Below are 5,565 nucleotides of genomic sequence, written 5' to 3'. Positions count from 1 at the left end.
AGTCCATCCACTTCTCTGCTCTGATTGCTTCCATCAGCACCAGCTCCTACCCTCCAGCAGTGCCTTCCTCCACAAACACCCTCTCGCCTTCCATCCCTCTATCTTCAACACGGTTCTCCGGCTTGTTCCTTTCAGCCTCTACATGTGGGCACATCGTCCCCAACCTGAAACCATCGCACTCCATTCCTTGGTTTTCTCATCTCTAAAGCTGCTTCACAGCTTCCTCACTGTCTCACTCCTGAGCTGAATATGGGTCGACTCCTGTCTCCACTTCATTGGGATGGCTTTATTTATTTAATTAGGCTGTGCTAGGTCTTAGTCACAGCATGCACGATCTTTAGTTGTGGCATGTGGGATCTAGTTCCCTGACTAGGGATCGAACCCACATCCCCTGCATTGGCAGCTCAGAGTCTTAGCCATTGGACCACTGCAGAAGTGCCCTGGAATTGCTTTAAATCCCCTGCTACTAACTTGCCAAATCCAATATCTCAGTTCTAATTCACCTTATTTTTCTGCAGCCTCTGCCAACCTCTCACTTCTAGTTCTCATTTCCCTAGGTTTCCAGAACACTATTTTCTTCTCATTCAGACCATTCCTTTTCTACCAGCTATCTCATCTAACCATTAAGGTTCCCCCTCTTTGGCCTCCTTCTCTTATTCTCTATGCTTTCCACCTCTGATCTCATCTGCATCCATGGTTTAGATACAAGACTTCAGTAATTTTCTATATGCTAATAATTCTCCATCTCTATCATTAATCCTAACTTCTCTTTGAACCTCCATATCCTTTTTCTCAAGTTTACTGGAAAACTGCTACTTCTCATATGTGCTGCTGCTGCTGCTGCTAAGTTGCTTCAGTCGTGTCCGACTCTGTGCGACCCCATAGACGGCAGCCCACCAGACTCCCCTGTCCCTGGGATTCTCCAGGCAAGAACGCTGGAATGGGTTGCCATTTCCTTCTCCAATGCATGAAAGTAGAAAGTGAAAGTAGGAAGTCCCTTGGTCATGTCCAACTCTCACCGACCCCCTGGACTGCAGACCACCAGGCTCCCGTCCCTGGGATTCTCCAGGCAAGAATGCTGGAGTGGGCTGCCATTTCCTTCTCCAATGCATGAAAGTGAAGTCACTCAGTCGTGTCCGACTCTTCGAGACCCCACGGACTGCAGCCTACCAGGCTCCTCTGCCCCTGGGATTTTCCAGGCAAGAGTCCTGGAGTGGGTGCCATCGCCTTCTCCGTCTCCTTTGTGCCCCAGCCGGAAACTTTGGAGTTAGAGAACTGCTCTCCCGACTCCCTGGCGGTCCAGTGGTCAGGACTCTGTGCTTCCACTGCAGGGAGCCTAGGTTTGATCCCTGGTTGGGGAACTAAGATCTGGCACGCAGCTAGACACACAAAAAAAGAACTACCCTTGACTCTTTTCTAACACTTACATCTTCTCCATCACAAAGAAACAATGTCCTTTCTACTCATGAATGCTCCTCAGACCTGCCCCTTCCTCTCCAGTCCTAATGTTTCCCTTGAAACCTGGCCTTGAATTCCTCTCCTGGATCAGGGCTATAGCCCTCGATTTCCTTCTGTTCTTGTGTGCAGTGAGTGGTGACAGGACCGTCTGCTATGTTGTAAATATTAAGGGTGAATCTTGGTAGCCAACCTAGTGTGGTGTGGGTGGAGAGCAGTGGGAATCATAAGACTGAACCAAAAATAACATAGCCAGAGCTATTTTCTGTTGGGCAAAATCACATAAATTTCATGGATAAAAAGTGATTTATGGAGAGGGAAATGGCAACCCACTCCAGTATTCATGCCAGAACTCCATGGTATGAATGGCTGTAGCCGAGCAGGCTACAGTCCATGAGGTTGCAAAGAGATGGATATGACTTAGCAACTAAACAACTGTATATATAGCACAGGGAACTATATTCAATATTCTGATAAACCACAAAGAATATTTTAAAAAATAATATATGTATGTATGTGAATCACTTTGCAGTATGGTAGAAATGAACACATTATAAATCAACTGTATTTCAATAAATTTTTTAAAGTGATTTATGGAGGAGAGTGAAAAAGTTGGCTTAAACCTCAACATTCAGAAAACGAAGATCATGACATCTGGTCCCATCACTTCATGGGAAATAGATGGGGAAACAGTGGAAACAGCGTCAGAATTGCAGCCATGAAATTAAAAGACGCTTACTCCTTGGAAGGAAAGTTATGATCAACCTAGATAGCATATTGAAAAGCAGAGACATTACTTTGCCAAAAAAGGTCCATCTAGTTAAGGCTATGGTTTTTCCAGGGGTCATGTATGGATGTGAGAGTTGGACTGTGAAGAAAGCTGAGTGCCGAAGAATTGATGCTTTTGAACTGTGATGTTGGAGAAGACTCTTGAGAGTCTCTTGGACTGCAAGGAGATCCAACGAGTCCATTCTAAAGGAGATCAGTCCTGGGTGTTCATTGGAAGGACTGATGCTAAAGCTGAAACTCCAATACTATGGCCACCTCATGCAGAGTTGACTCATTGGAAAAGACTGATGCTGGGAGGGATTGGGGGCAAGAGGAGAAGGGGACGACAGAGGATGAGATGGCTGGATGGCATCACCAACTGAATGCACATGAGTCTGAGTGAACTCCAGAAACTGGTGATGGACAGGGAGGCCTGGTGTGCTGCGATTCATGGGGTCACAAAGACTCGGACACAACTGAGCGACTGAACTGAACTGAACTGATTCCTAAGTTAAAAGCTAAAAGAGAAACTTTAAAAGACAAAGCAGATAAGGCTTTTTTTCTGAAGACCTAAAGACCATCCTTTGCTTGGTTGCTGTAGATACTGCAGTAAACCCTGATAGACTGTACCTTGCTTGCTTGTTAAGGCACTTCAGTTGTGTCCGTCTCTGTGCGACCCCATGGACAGCAGCCCAGCAGGCTCCTCTGTCCACGGGATTCTCTAGGCAAGAACACTGGACTGTACCTTACCCTCAAAGATTTCCCAAGAAATAAATGTTTCATGTATTTATTACTGCATCATACTTACTTCTTACTCCTGATTTTTAAGAAAGTGAGTATGCTTTTCAAATTCTTTCTTCATACATGAATTGGTATCACTGTTTCTGATTTTGGTTATTGGGGCTCCCCCCCCATTTTTAAGCAAAACCAAATGTTTCCAATTATTGCAAAAGATTTTAAAATATGTAACAGATTTATATCATTGTATAAAATGAAATTTCATCCCATGTCCTATGCCTGTCTCCCGTATCACACTTCCCCAAACTTTCCACTCTCCCTGCCTTTGCTCTTGTTGTTTTTCCATCTGAAATACCCAGTTCTCTTCCTCCAAAAGCACCGCTGATTCGGCTCAACGTTGCCTCATTTGAGCCACTTTCTCCGCCTCCGTCCTCTGCACCCACAGCACTCACCTTCCTGCCAACCTTTGGAGCACGCTGTTTTTGTGTTCTCTACAAACTTAAGATCCAGCAGAATTTCTAGGACAAAGCACCTTAAAGTGAAATGCTGAATGAAGGAATGAATGGTATTAAATACAACCTGCTATGGTGAGAAATTCATAGAAGTCAACTGAAGCCAAAAAACAGAACAGTTGATTATAATTGGACATGGGTTGCTTTTACTTTTTAGCTACTATGAATAATGCTGCTTTGAACATTTTTGTACAATTTTTCTGGATGGGTAATTTATCTTGGGTGTATACCTAAGGAGTCAAAGTACAGGATCACATGATAATTGTGTTTAACTTTCTTTTATTGAAGACAGTTGATTCACAATGTTAGTACTAGGTGGATAGCACAGACTCAGTTATATATATATATATGTATATATATATTTTCAAATTATTTTCGCATATAGATTATTACAAGATATTGATTAGAGTTCTCTGTGCTATACAGTAGGTCCTTGTTGGTTATCTATTTTACATATGCTGCTGCTGCTAAGTCGCTTCAGTAGCGTCTGACTCTGTGCGACCCCATAGACGGCAGCCCACCAGGCTCCGTGTCCCTGGGATTCTCCAGGCAAGAACACTGGAGTGGGTTGCCATTTCCTTCTCCAATGCAGGAAAGTGAAAAGTGAAAGTGAAGTCGCTCAGTCGTGTCCAACTCTGTGACCCCATGGACTGCAGCCCACCAAGCTCCTCCGTCCATGGGATTTTCCAGGCAAGAGTTGGAGTGGGTTGCCATTTCCTTGTCCAGTGCATGAAAGTGAAAAGTCAAAGTGAAGTTGCTCAGTCGTGTCCGACTCTTAGCGACCCCATGGAGTGCAGCCTACCAGGCTCCTCCGTCCATGGGATTTTCCCGGCAAGAGTACTGGAGTGGGGTGCCATACACTAGTGTGTGGTTAATGTGAAGATGAACATCACTGGAATTGAGGCTAGGGTGTTAGAAACATTACTGACTGGTTGGTCAAGTCAGTGGTGGCAGGCCTGATTTTCACATAAAATAAAATGCTGTATCTCGACATGATCTCTGAGATTCCTTCTTACTCTGAAATTCTGTGATTTAATAAGCCTTTTTGTTTCTCCAGCATCAAAACAGCAACAATCACGGACAGCCAAGGCCTTGAGTGTCAGGACAAAAGGAGGTACCACCCACTGACCAACATCCCTTGAAAGCCCAGGACTGGTCCCCTTGGGAACCTGTCTCAGTTTATTAGTGAAAGACACTTGATGTGCTACCATCAGCTTTAGAAAAAAAAATAAAACACAGCATCGCCTACTAACAGTTTTCCTTAACACAAATATGAACACCTGAGTCCTTTCCTCTGTCGTGGGTACATTAGAATGATGCTATTCTAGGCCACTGTTGTGTTCAGCCACTAAATCGTGTCTCTTTGTGACCCCATGAACTGTAGCATGCCAGACTTCCCTGTCGTTCACTATCTCCTAGTTTGCTCAAAGTCATGTCCATTGAGTCAGTGATGCCATCCAACCATCCCATCCTCTGCTGCTCCCTTTCTTCCTCCTGCTCTCAATCTTTCCCAACATCAGGGTCTTTTCCAGTGAGTCGGCTTTTCGTATCAGGTACAGATACCTTTTCATATCAAGTCTTTTCATATTAAGTACTGGCGCTCCAGCTTCAGCATCAGTCCTTCCAATGAATATTCTGGGCTGATTTCCTTTAGGACTGACTGGTTTGATCTCTGTGCTGTCCAAGGGACTCTTCAAGAGTATTTTCCAGCACCACAATTCAAAGGCATCAATTCTTTGGCACTCAGCCTTCTTTATGGTCCAACGCTCACATCTGTACATGACTATTGGAAAAACCACAGCTAAACCATACTAAGTCAAGACCAACTGAATTCTCAGAGGCTGTCTAGGTATGTTCACAATTACTTTGCCCCAGATGGACAGTTATTTGCTGAAAAAAGGACAGAGATGAAAAAAATGGATATGGTTTTAGTGCCATCATCTTGTACTCTCTTTCCTGCTACCTCCAAGACAATCTCAAGGGATGTATCATAAATGTATAGCACTGCAGAAATCATGGACAGGTAAGTAAACAGAGTCATCAACAAGTATAAATGTGGTTTTAACAAGAAATTATAGAAAGCTCAAATAGA

The sequence above is a fragment of the Bos taurus genome, chromosome 5 (genome assembly GCF_002263795.3).
Source record: "Bos taurus isolate L1 Dominette 01449 registration number 42190680 breed Hereford chromosome 5, ARS-UCD2.0, whole genome shotgun sequence".
Classification (NCBI taxonomy): Eukaryota; Metazoa; Chordata; class Mammalia; order Artiodactyla; family Bovidae; genus Bos; species Bos taurus.
Note: the sequence above shows the minus strand (reverse complement) of the source record.